Below are 19,300 nucleotides of genomic sequence, written 5' to 3'. Positions count from 1 at the left end.
GACTAGTTTAGTAGGGCGAACTTGTATGACGTTCCACGAGTCACTGTTTCAACCTTTGGCTCTAAAAAATATACACAAGAAACTAAAGTCCATTCTATTTCTGTACCTTCTTACGAAATTTGAATCCGATGCTTAGAGAGAAAGTTATGACGATTTTCCCCAGGTCACCTATTTGGAATGTAATTTAGGAGTCTGCAAAAAGACCAACTTCCTCAGATCATATCTCCGCAAATATAGTGCGAAAAGCTCTGAAATTTAGTCCTGAGATTCAGCGCGATTGCTTCTCAAATGTTTTTTTTTTTTAGTTTCTGAAATGTCACAGAAACAAATTTAGAGCGAAAATGCCACGAGGACCTGTTTGGAGTAGCGAAACCCTAGAATCCAAAGCTCTGATACCAAATGTTATGAAACCAGCTCAAGAAAAGGTAGAAAAGATAGATCAACGCCTTAGAATTCAGCCTCTTTAAGGGGCCAACCTCCTTTACATTACATAAATGAACAATTCTTGGATGATTCAAATGACAAAACCTCCTTTCTATATATAGGAGTCCAAGGAGTCACAATATAACCCAGCCGACCTAACAATAATAATATAAAGCCACAAAAATAACAATAGAGGGGTTCTATGGGGCACAGTAATAAAAATATGGGGACAATAGGGGCAAAACAATATTAATAAGGGATACAACTACAATAGTAATGGGGTAATCACTAGTATTATAGGGACCCAACACCAATCCATGGCAGATGCAAAAATAGATGGTTCATACAGCAAGAAAGTCCCTGTAATGGGAATGGGAATAAGGGAGGGAGGTTAGTAGTTGTGTGGCCTCCCTACATGGCTGAATTTGGACAGTTGGCTGTCCGAGGTGGCGGTATGACACGCATCCATCAGTTGCAACCACGTGTTCCCCACCCAGACGTGGACCCCACTTTTGTTTTGATGCAAAAGTTGTATTGTTAATTGATGATTAGGCTTAGTCTGTTTAGGGCTAGTTCATTTATGTCTAGGGCCGATTGCTGCTCATTTTTCTCCACTGGTAGTAGTCTGCAGGTGCCGTTGTAGTTTGAGGTGGGGGGGGTTTATCGGTTCTCATGATCAGCTCTTGGGTTGATCCCTTGTGTTGTTCGGTCGCAAAGGTGGGGTTTGCGCATACTAAAGGGGTTCGTCCCTTGGGTGATTTTTGTTTTCCGTAGGGTTGTATGTTGTCGAATGTTGCATGGTTTTAGACAGAAGTTTCTTCAAATATTCTCGCTTGTTCTACCTTGTTTGACCCAAACCTGGCACTGGACACCATGGTTGGCTCGTTGCAATCTTGGCGACAACGTTGTCGTTCCCCGGTAGGATTCGTCATCCTTCCAGCCATACCTAGAACTGTGTTTGTCAACACATCTATTTGCTCATTATTCACACCATTCGTCTTCTTTGTGTTAATCTCTAGTTTTTTATGCCTTCCGTGGAGTATATGTGGCTTCTATGACTTAATTGGAAATTTATGTGGCTTAGTTTGAAAAAGAAAAAATTGTCTTCTAGTTTGTATCTGTGGCTTTTGTGGCTTAATTGGGAATTTTTGTGGCTTAGTTTGAAAGAAATTTTCCTTCTGTGGAGTAGTTTGAGCTTCTATGGCTTATTTGGGAATTTATGTGGCCTAGTTTGGAAAAAAATTGCCTTCTGTGGAGTATTTTTGGCTTAATTGGGAATTTTTGTGGCTTAGTTTGAATTTTTTTTTCCTTTGTGGAGTATTGATAGATTTTGTGGCTTAATTGGGAATTTATGTGGCTTAGTTTGAAAAACAAATCCTTCCAGCAATGTATCTGTGGCTTCTACGGCTTAATTGGGAATTTTTGTGGCTTAGTTTGAAAAAACAATTACCTTTTGGCAATATATCTGTGGCTTCCATGGCTTAATTGGGAATTTTTGTGGCTTAGTTTGAAAGGAATTTTCCTTTTGTGTAGTTGTGGCTTCTATGGCGTATTTGGGACTTTTTGTGGCTTAGTTTGAAAAAAAATTGCCTTTTGTGGAGTATTTGTGGCTTCTGGGGCTTAATTGGGAATTTTTGTGGGTTAGTTTGAAAAAAAAATTGCCTTTATCAATTTTGTGGCTTAATTGGCGATTTTTGTGTAATTGCCTTCCATCCTGTATCTGTGGCTTCTGTGGCTTAATTGGGAATCTATGTGGCTTTGTTTGAAAAAAAAATTCCTTATGTGGGGTAGTTGTGGCTTTTGTGGCTTATTTGGCAATTTATGTGTCTTAGTTCAAAAAAGAATTGCCTTCTGTGGAATATTTGTGGCTTTTGTGGCTTAATTGGGAATTTTTGTTTCTTAGTTTGAAAAAAAATTGCCTTTGTGGAGTATCTGTGGCTTAATTGGGAATTTATACAGCTTGGTTTGAAAAAAAATACCTTCTGTGGAGTAGTTGTGGCTTATGTGGCTTATTTGGGAATTTTTGTGGCTTAGATTGAAAAAGATTTGCCTTCTGTAGAGTATTTGTGTTTTATGTGGCTTAATCGGGAATTTCCGTGGCTTAGTTTTAAAAAAAAAATCCTTCTATGGAGTATCTTTGGCTTATGTGGCTTAATTAGGAATTTTTGTGGCTTAGTTTAAAAAACAATTGCCTTTCATTGAGTATGTGTGTCTTTTGTGGCTTAATAGGGAATCTTTGTGGCTTTGTTTGAAAAAATATTGCCTTCTGTGGAGTATCTGTGGCTTCCGTGGCATACTTTGAAAAAAATTGCCTTCTGTGGAGTATTTGTTGCTTTTGTGGCTTAGTTTGAAAAAAAATCCTCTTGTGGAGTATTTGTGGCTTCTGTGGAATCATTGGGAATTTTTGTGGCTTAGTTTGAAAAGAAATTGCCTTGGAGTATTTAAAGTTATCTCAAGTTCTTAGAAAGGATTGTATATGAATTCCTTTTTTAAACCACATTGAATTTTTAATGTTTATTTCATATATTCATGTTGAGCTAGATATTGCCCCTATAATCATTGCATTGGCCGCTAGGATCATTGAGATAAGAATTCTAATGACAAATGAGATCTCAAAATTGGCTTGGAGTACTTGAAGCCATCTCAAGTTCTCAGAAAGGATTGGATATGAAGTCCTTTGTTAAACCACATTCTATTTTTACAGATTATTCAATATATTCATGTTCAGTTAGGTATTGCCCCTAGGATCATTGAGAGTAGAGTTCAAGTGACAAAAGAGATCTTGGAATTGATTTGGAGTACTTCAAGCCATCTCAACTTCTGAGAAAGGATTGGATATGAAGCCCTTTGTTAAATTTCATTGAATTTTTACAGTTTATTCAATATATTCATGTTAACTTGGATATTTCAAAGGTTTGGTTTACTTCACATTTTATCTATGATATGATACATTGACATAAGGATCAAATAATTTTGGGTGTTATGTGATGCCTTCGATTAGAGTGTTGCCTCCGATTAGTCTTAGTTTTATATTGAAGTTATTTTGGATACTAAGACTAGAGGAATGAGTTCATGTACTTTTTTCCACTTGTAAGACATTCATAACTATACCAGAAGCTGCAACATATGGTGATCTGTTTATCTTGAACAAAGTTTTTAGCTTTTACATGTTTTCGGTTTTTATGAATGTTTATGCTTCATATAAGAACATTGTTTTATACTTTAATGTTTATTTTCAATGTTGTGCTTGGGATCATGGAGATTATAATTTGATCAATAAAATAGATCTCCAAATTGATTTGGGTACATTAGGCAATCTCAACATTCGTAGAAAAGATTGGATTTGAGGTCTTTTGTTAAGCCACTTTGAATATTTACAGTTTTTTCAATATTTTCATGTTAAGTTGATGTTTCATAAATTTGATATCATATCACATTTAATGTATGATATGATATATTGGCACAAAGATCATGGTATCTTAGGACTCATATGTTTCTTCTAATTAGTCTCAATTTATAAGAAGAATGAATTTGTGCACTTTATTCACTCTTCACACATTCTCAATGATACCCTAAATTTGATATGGTGATTTCTAATCTCTTGAGAAAAGTTTTGATTTCTGATTATTTTGGGATTCAGTGAATTTCATAGTTATCCAAATACACGTTGGAAGTTACATTGAAATATACCAAAAAGGGATGGTAACTTCATCCACATTGTAATTTGGTTACAAAAAAAAAGTCATGCCACCCCTATCCTTGATGGCCTCCATTTTATGAATTGCCCAAACTTGTTGAAGTGACTGCCTGAGCTAATTTTCTACCATATGATTGAGTCTAGTTTACTCCTTGTAACCATGGAGGGATTGAATAACTAAATTGTCCACTTGTGCTACTAACCCCAACACTAACTGGAGGTGGCCTATAATACATAGGATTTACCCTTGCACTGGTAGGTGTATAGGGTTGGGTATAACCCCTGGCTGATAGTGGGGGACTTGGATGTTAATCAGGTCTTCGTACGACGGTGTATGATCTACAATATGGTTGAAGGTGTTGGAAATCATCCTATTTGCCTCCAACTAACTTGCACCATACTCTTCCTTGTCTGTGGCCCCTTCTTTTTCCAACACTTGTTGAGCCTTTCTTGCCTCCCTCTCTTGTCTTTCTAACTATTTTTGATGTTCCTTCTTTTCCCTTGTTATTTTTATTTCAAGCCTTTCCTTTACCCAAGCTACTACTACTACAACCCTTGAATCTCTCTTTTCCTTGGCCAACTCCTTCTTTCTATGTTTAGATTCCTGAATTTCAAGTTTTCTACACTTAGACATGAACATCAAGTTCATATATTCTTTAGAGGTAAGTAACTGTGAACTCTTATCTAACCGAAGATAGTCTGTTACTGAATGAGTTCATGAGGCCTTCACTCTTTCTACTGGTAGATTTAGGAACCTACCAAGTATTTTTCGATTCATTGTCACATGCTCCTGATGGCTTGACACTTGCCTTTCAACCTTAGGGAAACCTGATTGAACCCCATTATTGTCCTCATTTGGTACTTCATTCCGAATAGACTCTTTTTCCAGTGATCCATTTTCCACAAAATAGTGAACAATTTAAGTGCTCAACTCTGTTGTTTGAGAAGGCATTTCCATGCCTTCATTGTTGGTGGTTGACACATTATGTTTGTTGTTATTCATCTTGGCCTCTGCCAACCATGATGGTGGGGTTACTTGGGTTGGCATGCTCAATTGGTCATTGTTAATTCTTGTCATTCTCATTTGAAACCACATTTGCATTGTCATTTTCATGATCAACTGCCTCATTTGGAATATTGTATGCAAAATTAGTAGATGCTTCAGTGGGTGTGGCATCCTCCATGTTATTGACAATTGGTTCATTATTGAATTGTGCCTCACATACATGTTCATCATAGAGGTTCCCTTGAGAAAGAGATATCATAACTTCAACAACAATAACATCTTCCTACCAATCCAAATCTTCTTGGGAATCGACCTGATCATGTAAGTCCTCTGCTTCCTGACCTTCCACAACAAATCCTTGGCTGCAACTAGTATAATTAATAAGAGCATCAACATTTCGTGGCCAAATTCTTGTCCTCCTAAATCCATACTTGATATTAGAAGGTGTTAGAGCCCTTTTAAATGCTTTACTTGCATGCCCAGCTACCTCAAATATTTTTACCTCTACCCCTGGATTCTTTTCCATCCATGAATCTTGCTCTACTCTGATATAGTTCTTGAAAGTCCCAAACATGCTGAAATCAAGGGGTTGTAATTCGTGAGTGGTATGAGCTGGCAGTGTTAATAGATCAATGCCCAAATGGTTGACCTCCTTGATTTTCTGCACATCCATGTGGATTCCATGGCCATCTAAGATTAGTAAGTGTCTATTTTGAGGTGAGACACCACCTGATACAGAGGCAGCAAAGTGAAAAATCCAACTCAGGAAGAGTTCCCTTTTCATCCATGCATGGGGATGTGAAACCATTCACCTGGTTCACAATTCCATATATAGTTTTAAAGTAGTGTTTTTCATTTGAATAAATAAAAAACTGGGATTGAAGAACCAATTGCATTGACACAACAGAGTATAGTGATCCACTCCTTGCTCCTAGGCAAAAAAATTGGCACATTTTTTCTCCCTCTCTTGGCAATTACTGGCATGCCACAATTCCTTCCATCCTATAAGAATGTTTTGTCACAATTCCAGATATGGTTTGGGGCATAAGATTGTTTCTCATATGCACAAGAAACGGTGTCTAGAACTTAGACACAATTGCAGGGCGTAAATTTAAAGCCATATCTTTGTTAAGACCCTCCATTATTCATAAGGCAAGGTCTGGATGCCTTTTTTTAAACCCACTCCACCAAGATTTTCCAGGAAACCCATCGTTAAAGGGGTTTGGCCTCCCCTAATAGATTTTATCTATTGTGGATTTGAGTTGTATCAACTCTAACCCATGTCCGATTTGGGTGATTTCCTTACACCACACAACCATCTCAGCCTCCTCCTCTTCAATCATAACAGTAGCAGGCCCTCTACACTTTGTATTAGTTAGCCCATTAATCCAATAATGTATGCTTGAGCATGCAATTCCATGTTTTTTTATAGATGCATGCATTGAATATCCCCTAAACTCAATGTCATCAATTGCACCTAGCATGTCTTCCTTTGTCCACCCGCTTATGGAATTGATCTTCTTAGTTGAGCTTGCACCTTGTATTGTGGTTGAGGGTGGCTCTGTGGTAGATGGTTGGATAGTAGGATCTACTAGACTACCACCACATGGGCCTTCTCAAAATCATGCATTAGCAGCAATGACACCATCGACTGTTTCATCTTCCGATGAAGTGCATGACAATTGGGCACCCTTGGTCCCTTGCCTCCTCATGTTCCTTATACCGTCTGCAATTGAAAGTTGTGGCATGGATGCAACAAAATGCATATTATTAAAATTAATTTTTGTCATTGGAAGTTGCTTCAACAATCGAGACTCAGTATTATTTTAATACGAAATTTAAATGTGAAATGGTAATCAATAATTGCAACCTGCATAATAGAAACTCAGTCTTATTTATTTCCTGAAATTTAAATATGAGCAGATTAATTAATATTTGCAACTTGCATATATTTGAATAAGAAATTTATGTGTTTGCATCGACTTGAATCTCCATCCATGGGTTGCATTGTTTGACCATATCTTAAAACACTCTGGTCCTCTACATTGTTAGGTACAGTTGTTTCCAATTCTTCCATTCTTAGAGGCATGACAGTTATTGCATACAAGCTCCCAAATTGTTGTGATTAAGGAATGATCAGGCCTATGTGTTTTGACTCATATGCTCTGTTATTTTTGTCTCTGTTGTCTTTGTTTGGCATGATTAATTTTTTGTCTTTATTGACTCAAATGCTATGGTTTTTTCTCTGCAATTTCACACACAGAAGCTGAATTTCACACACATAAGCCTAATGTTTGTCAAAATTGGAGATAAGGATTTGTTTAAATTTGTGCTTCACAAGAATCTTGGTAGGTTTTTTTTAGTATATATAGGCCTATATTATACTCCAATGACCTATTGATAAGAAAAGGGGAATAAATAGCATGTGTGAGGAGGTTTCTATTTCCTTTTTTAAAGGTTAAACATCAAGATTTAACTCGACCATTTCCATGGTGTTTGCCAATAATGTTTGTCAAATTAGGTATCATTATTTATTTCTTCCATTGTGTTGTTTTAGGTTTTGAATAGCTATTGATTGTGATATTGATATTAAAAAATTATTTGGATAACACATCAAACTTATAGTCCATCACATTCTACTTTTACATTATGGATTGATGTTGACTACCTTTGTCCTCCACCACTTGAGCAACAAAGTTCTTTTTCAACCAATATAACTCAATAAGTTTAAAACCCTTGGTGTCTTTGGTTCTTAAATAACTAGTGTCCAGGGCCCATTCATTAAACTTTACCTTTACATATTCATTGGAGAGTTACTGTTTTTTTTTCACTTGAAAACCTGCTCAATGCTAGCCACCTCATATTTTCTTGCCATATAGAATCTATAGTGGAAGTTGACAAACATTCTCATGGAATTTGTCTAGTGATGTGTTGTGGCACTTGTAGGGAAGGGTATAATTTTATAGAGGATGAAGTGCCTATGTTGAGCCCACATTTGTTGCATAAAGAGAATCAACATACATATTTAGTGATGGTGTAGGTTTTAAAGAGAATGAACCCTGGATTTCCGATAATGGCACATGATCTCATCATCCTATTCAAATCATTTCTTAAACTATCACTTGGATGAGCTAGCTTTGCATTGAAATCTTTAGTTCCCCTTCCTTAACATCATTTCATTATGCTAACATACACAAGATTATAGACTTAGCTCCTATAGGCCCTTCAAGGATTTGGCATTCATCAGAGTAGCCCTACTTTTACAAGGTCTTCCTTCATAGGAGGACTTGTATGAGAATTACAACACAATGCTTTTCTCTCTTCCAAAATGTTGTTGGGTTTTTAGAAGGAACCTGATCTTCAAATTGTTTCTACAATTCTTGTACATTTTCCTCGATTTATTTTCTCTACAACTACTCTTCAAAATTCAGATTAGCCTTGATATGCTTCAGCTCTTGGATTTTTTACTGTTATCTTTTTATAGTTTTTCCTACTTGGAACATTGTGGACAATTATGGAGTGGATAAAAATGAAAGGATGATCTTAGGTTTGGTTTTGGTCTTGCAGAATCCAAGGATGGATAGGATTGTGATAAAATACCCTAATTTCCCATCTTCTATTCTCTTAGATCCATGGGGTTCTAATACTATAAGGAATTGCATTCCTAAATGCAACCCACTTGGATATTTGCAAGTAGAAATTTCATATCTAGAGAATAGTGATCAAAGCATAGAGTTGCTTTAGGTACCTCAGAATCCATTTGCATTAACTTATTCCCTATCCCAATAGAAAAATTATTTGTATGAACCCAATAAATACTAGGGATTAGCTCTTTGTTTACAATGTTTAGGTTAGAGATCGAATATCTCAAATCTTTCAGTTTAAAACTTTAGCCCTTGATCTTTATCTTTTATGAGGATGTGATACCTTTGACATTGTATGGAAAGTATCCTCATTGCATTAAGTCCTTACATTTGTTGAGTATCAAATATATTAATGTTTGTATTTCCCTTTTCATCAAAATATTCCAATGGAGGTTGCATTTGTCCAAGTTGTCTGATTTGTTCTTTTAATTCATTTATCTCTTGTCTAGCCCAGAGATCTATTTGATTCTTTTGTTCTATCCTGCCGATTTTCACTCTTTGTACTACGACTTCTTTCTTTAGAGTATTTATTTCTTTGCCTAAATAATTCATTGTAAGGGGTTGTGTTCTCTAATTTCTATTATGTCTTATGAATGATTTGGTATTTCTTTCAAAGCTTGCATCAACAAAATTAGGCTTTCTAACTGTGGGGTGAAAATTTTTTGAGAACTTACAAGATTTCACCATTATTTTAAGGAATAAATCCAAAATATTTTTCTTCATGTCTCCTTGAAGCAAAGGTTTTATTTGAGACATAATTTGTGCATCTCCATCTCATCTTCCTTGAGACATGCAAACCTTTATGAGCTTTCTTCTTCACTACTACAATTAATGATTTCAATATTGCAGTTACAAACAACGGGATATTTAAAAGGACAATGATTAGTAATCAACAGGGCTTCTTGTTGAATAATTTAGATATACCTTAGGAATCTATTTCAAAGTTTGAGGTTTTTGTACATGAAGAACAACTTCCTTCATCTAGAACATTGAATTCTTTTGTTTTAATATGAAAAGGATGATGCAGAAACTGATTTGTATTGTGTATGTGTGAGCCACACCTATTAGTGTGAGCAAAGAAGATCTATTGTGAAATTTCTACCTTTTCATTGATCATTTCAAGTCTTTCTTGTGATGTTTTTCCTTTAACTTTGTTGGAGGCTTCTCCTTGTGGGCATCTATTTCTTAGGTGGCCTAATTTCCCACACAACCAAAAAGTAAGAATTTTCCTAGAATTAATTTGTAGATTACATTTCATGGAGCAATGAGAAAAAGCCACAAGGTCCTTGAATTTGTGTTTTTTGGGAACTAAAGTGCAGAAGGTAACATCAAGAGCTTTCATGATGGTTTTCAATCTCCTTGATTCATACATTCCTTGCTAGATATCATATTCAATTGTTGAATAGTATGCCTCCAAGGTTATGAAAAAAGACTGTTCATTATGTAGAATGTGACATTCATTAAGGATTCAAATCTCTTATATTTCCTATACCTAACACTAAATCCATGACTAGGTGACTGTTATGAAGTAAAATAGTCTCCTAAGGCTACATTCCTGATTTTTTAAAAATTCATCAACGTTTAGTTATACTGTATACATGAGTGAAAGATGGAGGTTATGTAGGTTCGTCGGGAGCATAAATTCTATACTAATGAAAAGGCTGACCAAATTGTTAACTTCAACATATTATCGACTACTTATTGAGTTGTGTTGAATGACAAGGTTGTTCTCTCAAAGATCAAGTGGGATTACCTTATGATCGATGCACATATCTAATGGAGAATAATAGAGCTTCATCCTATGCTACTCTCTATGGATTTAGTACCAAATAAGTGTTAGATTACTAGAAAGTCTAGGAGCCTTCTTCCGGGGAATATATTTTACTACCTCTTTCACTTCTTTGATAGATATCTGTCTTCAGAGAGCATCATTTTTCTCTTCGGTAACCAAAGATGGAATGTGATGGATTAATTTTTGTATAGCCTTTGAATGACACAGAAGCCGAATTTCACAGGTAGAAGCTAAATTGAATTTCGAGCATGATTAATTTATTCTTTGTTAACTCAGATACTATTGTTTATTTTTGCAATTTCACACACATAAGCTAAATTGCATATGCAGTTTTCTCATATGGTAAATTAATTGAAGATTTGGAAGATTAAAAATAATAGAAAGAAATAAAGGAAAGAAATGAAGTTTATACTGTAAATTAATGGAAGATTTAAGAAAACAGAAAGAAAATACTTGAATTATTCCAGCCTTATTACAATCTGCATAGTATCTAATTGAGTGAATCCAACTGCGGATGAGTAGAATGAAATTTAATGAAGCAATTGTGAGGTGGTTTTATAGATTTCTGTGGTTGAATTTGATTTGAAGGGAGGATGGACATGGATTTATTTTTTTGAAATTCAAATGTGTGTTGTGGATTGATTTGGATGTCATCCAATGGCTGATCAAATCTTATGGTTGATCCTTGTGCTTTACCTTGTGTTTTCTTGGGTTTAATTCCTGAATCTTGTGTGTTGGTGTCATTTATTTCTTTGAGCAGGTTGCATTGATGAACATATATGCAGTTATGGCTGACACATACATTCTCTATTCTTATGTAGCTAGTATTGAACTTTGGGCATAACTACTCTAGTTTACAGTTAATGGGGTTGGTTTGATATGATATGTGTCATGTTGGATAGTATGGGAGGCTAATAGTTGCTTGTTAATTTTGTCTTGTTTTCTAAAACAGATTTGGAGGTACTTGGGATCGTATGTCTTGTCAAATTGTCATAATAAAGGCTAGTGTTGGATAGTTGTAAGCCCAGTCAATATATGCGCCCATTTTGGACATATTTGAATAACTTATATAACTTAATATTATCTTTTTATGTTTTAATTATGATTTTTTTTGTCATGTTTTGATGGCTGCGTGGGACTAGTACTATAACAACTGCTGGTCCCTGCACCACAATAGAAGTCATTCCCATATTAGGATAAATGAAAGTTATATTTTTGTTGAAATTATAAATTATCATTTATATTTTATTTATATTATAATAAATATTAATTATTGTTTGTATTTTATTAACATTATAAATATTTTTTTTTTCTCTATAAGGACTAATTCTATTAAAAGAAAGAATGATACAATAAGAAGTTACAGTCAAGAGAGGCAGGAACACAGGCTGCCGGAAAGGATAGGATATCCACCTCGGCCCCTAGAAAGAAAAGAGAAGGAAGCTGCGCAGAGCAAGAAGAGACAAGAAGAACAGAGGAGAAAGAGCAGAACAGAGGATTCTACCCAACATGTGTAGAAGCAGCTATTCGACACTTTTTTCCTTTCTTTTTACCAACTTTGACCTAGTCAAGAGGACTTTGCTGAGCCGGCATGATTTGCAGATTGGGCTGTGCTGACGGGGAGGACTCCTTGTCTGAATCCGAGGGGGAGGATTCATGATTCCTTTTCTGTGAGATTGGAGGGGCAGACAAATCCTCAGGATCGGCCAAGGGAGGGTCCTGTGCCATCTTTGCTGCCATTCCTTCCTCAACTTGTTCCTCTTCATCTGAGCTGAAATCAAAGTCATCCATGGGGGGAGGATCATGAGGCTTCCAGCTCTTGGATTTCTGCTTAGGACTGACTTTCTTTTTTTGGGCAGGTGTCGAGGGACAAGAGCCCCTAAGGTGACCTGTGTGATGGTAGTTATGGCAGCGAAAGGCTATGTTCTCATAGTCTAGGATCTGAGTCCAATGGAAGTCTCGAATTTTGAGATTGATCTAGTCAGGGAGACCTTTGCTCATATCTATTTCTGCACAGATTCTGGCAAAGGTGTAAATTCCTTTTTCCCCTCTAGAGACGTCTGTATCTAGAAAGCGGCCTAGAGAGTTTCCGATGCCTTGGAATACTGCAAAATGCCAAAGATGCACTGGGAGATTTGGAAGCCTGACCCAGATGGGGAGCTTGGTGATGACTGTTGTAGAGGGATCGAAATCTGGGAACCAGGGGGTGAGGAATAAACCAGCTGATCCCCAGAACCATGGGCCTGCAGTTAAAGCTTTCTGGTAGTCCTCGTCAAGAATGAAGACTACTATGAAGAAGCCCTTTGAGCATAACAGTACCTTGCAATTGTTGGTCCAGTTGGAATGAATCCATTGGTAATGGTCAGCAGTGCTCGGCCATAGCCCATTGAACCTGCAAATAATGGCTTGTTCTGCAAACGTTTGGGTCTGCTCATCCAGCGATGGGTGCATGATTTCAATAGACGGGGTTTCCTCAAGTTTGTCCACCAGAAAAGGCTTGGGTGCCTGAACCGGTGGAGTTGTCTTCTTAGGTATCTGAGCATGGACAGTGTCTTTATATGAAAACACTTTAGCAGAGGAGGACTGTCCAACAGCTCCCCCTCTCAAGCGAAGAGTAAGAGTAATGGATGCATTTATCTTAATGCTATAAAAAGACAGGGGAATAGGATCCTCAAGTTGTTTACCTTCATATATAAGTCGTTGTGCTGCAGAGGGTATCCCTGACTTGAGATCCAGAGCATTCTTGAGGTCCTGCACTAGATCCGACGAGTTCACCCAATGCAGCTGAGTTTTGCCGGAGATAAGCTTAATCTGGATCTGGAACGCTGCAGAAGGATCAGGGTTCTGCTTTCCTTTGCAGATCCAAGCCGAGAGGGGGTTGGAGCATTGAAGGGCCTTCTTCCCCTGTACTTGTCGTAGAGGTTTGTGATGAGAAGAAGAAAGGGTCCTGAGACCATTGAATCTGTCAATGCAATCCACCCAGAAGAGCTTGTAGATGACCCGTCTAGGTAGATCCAGGGCATGTAAAGTAATCTGAAGATCTAGAACAGAGAAATCGCTGTTTTGGGAGGACAGAGAGGGCAACGGAAGGAATGAGCAGCCTTCGAGAGTGAAGACTTTCTTCCCAAGAGCCTCCGCCTGAGGTGAGATGAAAGAGTAACCTGCGCGCTTGTCCTTGTCCTCTGCGTATGCATTCTGACGGAGGCGGCTGGAATGAGATGCGACAGCCGAGATCCAAGATCTGGGAGACGCAGTGCCGGGAGCAGCGCAAAAGAGGGAAACCTGCGTACCAGAAAAGAAAATAGAAAGGAAGTGATCCCGTAATCCTGGATTGAAGCGCGCAGCACCTGCCTCGACATGGCGAACCAGAGGCCCGACGGCGGCCGAGGGCGAGACAGCGGCGGCTGAGAGGATAGGGCTAGGGTTCATCTTCCACACAGTTCGTTCGTCAAGCTTCTAAGCCTTTAATCTATTTAAAACTTGTATAATGTGCAATGATATGTTAGTATTTCTCACAATCAACATTATAAATAATTTTATTTATTGAAAAATATGTAATTTTTATGTATATTTAAATATTGTTATAAAATTATTTTAATATATAAAATTTTTTCCTTGCACCTTACATTATTTAAAAATAAATATTCATGATATTCTTGTTTTAAATTTATTAAGAAAAACTTATCCAATTGTTATATAGTTTTATAGAAAGTTTAAATGTTAATATAAAATTATTTTAATATATAGTTTTTTCCTTCGATTTTAAATTACAAAAATAAATTTTGATAAGCATAATGTGTTTATGGTGTAAAAGGGGAGGGTGTAAGTTACTACCTGGCCAAGCTGTTGGAGGATGTGGCAGTATCCCCCATGAAGAATGTTTATGACACTATGGTTCTCGAGGTCTCATCACATGTTAGTAGCTCTCAACACAATCAATCTCATCCATGTTTCCTACTTTAGATTTGAGTGCATATAGTTCATCCAAATTTCTTGCAAATATTCCACTTGTGCAATGTTTATTCTAGTTCTAACGTGGATTATTACACATATTCTCATGGCTGAATTTTTATTATTTGTTGTGGGTAGCCACATCTTCTTTATAAAACGCAGGTCGTGGCTCTCTTCGATCTTAATTGGCATCACTTTTCAACCTACTCTTTCAAGCCTTGCTTGAGCCCTATTTTATTTCCTTGGCCACCTTCCACTGCTCTACAATAGAATGAACCTCCCACATAAACTAGAGTAACAAAAATAGATTCCAGTTGACAGCCTAAATACCCATGCTCGCTCAGTTGTTTCCTTCCCCTTTCATTCAACATATGTGCTTTTAATGGTTATGGTTCAAATAGCCTCCTTTTCTAGTATTTTCTTCCATATTTGATTTAATTACTAGTATTTCTCTGCCTAACATTCTTAACAAATGTACTGCTCATAATTATTGTGTTTCTTTAGAGCTAGAGCACCCTCTCTATAGTATGTTTCCCTTGGAAATTATTATTACCTTGTTTTTCTCCTTGATTTGCTTGGTGATTCTCTCCTTGTTATTTCCTAAGTTGGAACATCCTTTTTGTGGGTTTCTTGTTGTTCTCTCTCTTGAGTCCCAATTTTGCTCATTTCTGATGGTGTTTCTGAGGTATTAACCCCTTTATTTCGAACCTTTCTTAATCCTTGAACACCCTCTTTTACCATTTTTGTGTATTTTGACCAAGAAGTTGTTGTGAACTTAAAGGTATGCAAATTATTTTAAATCTACCATTTTACTTTAATTCCTAGGTATTTTCAAAGTTAAAATGTTATCTAATTGAATCACCTAAAATGTCAAAGGAGTTAACCACATCGTGTGCAGATCAACCATTTTCTGAAGTGGTTCCGAGATTCCTGCAGCTACTTCACAATTTCCTACAATTTTGTTGATTTCCTGTAGATGCGGAGATTTCCTGTAACCACCCCGATTTCCTGCAACGATATCCATGGTTGAGCATGTTCCAGTCAGCCTCGAGGAGAACGAAGACATGGGTTTTGTTGAGAAAGTCACTAATATGGATGTTGTCCTATTGGTCACCTCAGAACTGCCATCAAAACCACCTAGATCTTCATTCCTTTTTTAAATGATCGTATTAAGAGGCAGTTCCAATAGCTTCATGAAATCTATTTGATCCATGCTTTCAGTCATGGATCGAACTCATTATGATTATTTCTGCTATCTTTGTCAAATATTGATAGCCAATAGTTTTAGGATGTTATATTTTCTAATTTGAGGCAGATTATGCCCATGTATTTGTATAAAGACCTTTATGTTTGTTAGGAGGGGGATAGAGAGGATATAGAGAGAAGAAGGATAGATTGAATATGTCAGACTTGTATTACTGTATATTTTCCAGATTAATATAATACTTGATTTTATGTTGAATTTCATTGAGTAACTCCTTTCGTAGTTGAAGGGGTTGTGAGTAACAGATGCCCCCCTTTACTCACAACTCCTGTAGCTACAACTTTTTTTTATTTCCATTTATTTTTGTCATGCATTACTAGAATTAGTACACAGTTGTAGTTCTCTTTTCTAATTTGTAGCAGCTTGTGAATGATGGTTAAATGTGAGCTTATTTGATGAATGATTGGAATTTTTGAATAGGCTTTCATTTCTGTTATGCAATGTGTGATTTTAGTTGATTGTTGATATTTGGGTTTGTATCTTTTCTTGATATGCATCATCAATTCTAGGTGTTGTAGAGAGATGAATTATCTACTCCATAGCCTTTGCTTCTAAGTTTTGATGAGGAAAAGAGTTCTTGAAGCTCTGTGTGTGTGATTTTATTTAGAAAAAAACTTACAATCTTAGCCTGCAGATATTTTGCGCAGCACCTCACAAGCTTAGCTACCCTTGGTTGACAATTTATGTTTGTCAAATTATAATCTATAATTTGCTCAAACATGTTGGCGTCGTTGTTGGGGAGGTGCTAAGGGATGATACCAGAAGTGTTTTAGTATGATTTATTTTGTTTGAATTTTTCAAGACTGGGGGAGTCAAAGTGGTAAGACGTGCGGTAATTCCTACACACCTGCAGAGATCATAATTCACCAAAGTCATGTCCTGATTGTTTGGTAAGTATAATTTTTTAAATATCCTGCATAATATATGAATAGGGTCCAATATTTTCAAATATTTTTAGTGGTGGTGTGAGCACCACTTCGTTCACTAATAAACTGGTAAGGAAGAGGAAGTTCGTAAAAGAACAAGGAAAAGGAGATAGAGGAATCCAACAAGGGGTTACAGCTCTGAGAAGGGTTTGATAGTTGATCCTAAGCAAACTAATACTTCCACAACAACTTCTTCTGCTAGAAAATCCTCTGTTACTGCTCATTCAAAATTTGCAATGGCACCTCAAATACCATGGAAAACACGTCCTGCGGGTATGTTAAAACAACATTTTTAATTTCCTTATGCCCAAAATCGGATGTGGAACATTCCAATACCTTGGAAGCCCTGGCCTCAACAGGGAAATTTCCCTTACCCTGCTACACCAAATTATTCTCCTCAAAACTTTTATTTACAACAAATGGTACAACAACAATTTCTTCCCTAGCCAGTATCCAATCTCAACAATAAATCCATCCAATCTACTCATAATATTGGAATGGCCATTTATACCCCTTATCCTACCTATTACATTGCACCTCAGTCTCTTCAAGGAATTTTTGTACCTTTTCTACAGGAGTTTCCTGCGTCTCTGCAGGAAATTAAACTAAGGTTAGGAAAAGTGGTGACCCAACCATAAAAGATTGAAGAGATTATAGAGGAAGAATTTCCTGATACACCTGAAATAGAAAATGTACAAGAAACAAAAGAAAAAACAATTCTAAGTTCACAAGAACCTTCCTCATCTCAAATTGTCCAACCTCCTTTTCTTGAGAGGTTGAGGGTGGAAGAAATGACAAAACAACCCGAATTTGATCTAGTATCCAAGTTAAGAAATGTATGCATCAAGATTCCTTTACTGCAAGCAATTAGGGATATCCCAATCTATGCTAGTATCAAAAAGCTAGGGAGACAAAAGAAAGAACCCTCTAAAATTCAAGTAGGTGGGAAAATTGCATGCCTTATGTCTACTGGATTTGCCACTGAAAAATATGCAGACCCTCGAATTCTTGTGGTTACCACCTTCATCAATGGATATCCAATAATAAATACTTTAATTGATTTAGGTGTTGCCATTAATATAATGACAATGGAAACACTATCCCATATAGGATGCTTTGACTTGCTTCCTACCCCTACTGTGTTAGAATTAGTAGATAGATCTAAGGTCAAGACAGAGGGTGTATTGGAAGACATTGTCATTTCATTAGATTCCTAGGAATAACCTGTAGATTTTTATGTTCTTCAGCCTAAGACTAATTTAGGGAGGCACCCTTTGATCTTAGGGAGACCTTGGTTGGCCACAACGGATTCCTTCATTAGGTATAGGTCGGGGAACATGACCATCACTCATGTGGCTGAAATTGAGCACATCAATCTATATCCCCCCTACTAAACCCCTCTTGAAATTAGAAAAGATTCATTTGGCTAAGGAAGAATTTAATTCAGAAATTATTTAACCAGTTTTGACAATAGCCCAAACTATGGGCCTTAAAGAGAACACTGGGGATAATTTAATTAATTTCTCTATTTCAAACCCTGATTTTTCCCAACACTTAGAGTGGTAGTCAAGTCATGAGATAGATGTCATTGCTGAGCATAACTTCCAAGACCATAGTACAACAACAAAATTAGATTCATCCCTCCTATCTGTATTTCTTGCAGAATCAATGACTGAAGGTGGAAGCAAGGTAATTGAGATCTTTCCCAGAAAAAAATTAATTATCAATTCTTCCCTAACTTATGAACAGGGAAATCGATTAACTCAGATATTGAAATATTTTTCAGACACATTTTCTTGGGAATATGCAGATACGGATATGATACTTGGTATCTTCTCTAATCTTTTATATGATTGCATAGAGGTTTATATGGATGATTTTACGGTGGTGGGTGATACTTTTGAAGAGGCTTTACTTAATCTTAGGAAGGTTTTGCAAATATGTAGAGAGACTAATATTTCATTAAGTAGTGAAAAATGGTTTATGATCATGACTTAAGCCATTGTCTTGATTCATCACGTTTCTGTTGCAGAAATTAAAGTTGACCTGGAAAAAATTGAAGTGATTTTGAAGAAGAAAGAGCTGGAAATGGTGGGAAAGGGGGTCATTCCTTTCACTACCTCTTCTTGATCTTATACTGCAATAAAATGAGCTTACTTTGTTCCTTATTGTGCTCATTAAAACATTAGAGGAATGTCTATTGGGTACAACTTTATTCCTTTTTCCTGGCCTAATGGACTAATTATGGAAAATGAGCCCCCTTGCAGTCTTCTTTTTCAATATTTCAGTCTCTCTAAAATTGAAATCTGGAGAGCATGGATTATATTGGGCTCATTAAAATAACAGGTCAGTAGATCCTTCTGGATCCATAGAATAAATTTTATTTTTCAAGACAATTTTTGGTTTTCTCGTGTTGGACTGATGTGGGATTTCTTAAGGCCCTCCTTCCAATGATCTTGGCCCATCGACATCAGCAAATTATCTGGGTTTCAAGATTAGAGACTAGTGATGCCTTGAAGCTTGTATACCTTAACGACAGGCTATCTTGTTAGCAACAATGGGGATTCATTATGGCTCCTTGACTACTGGATCCTATA

Source organism: Pinus tabuliformis, chromosome 7 (assembly GCF_031772625.1).
Source record: "Pinus tabuliformis cultivar Carrire ecotype Pingquan chromosome 7, CPIR1, whole genome shotgun sequence".
In the NCBI taxonomy this organism is placed as follows: Eukaryota; Viridiplantae; Streptophyta; class Pinopsida; order Pinales; family Pinaceae; genus Pinus; species Pinus tabuliformis.
This window is presented reverse-complemented; position numbering follows the sequence as displayed.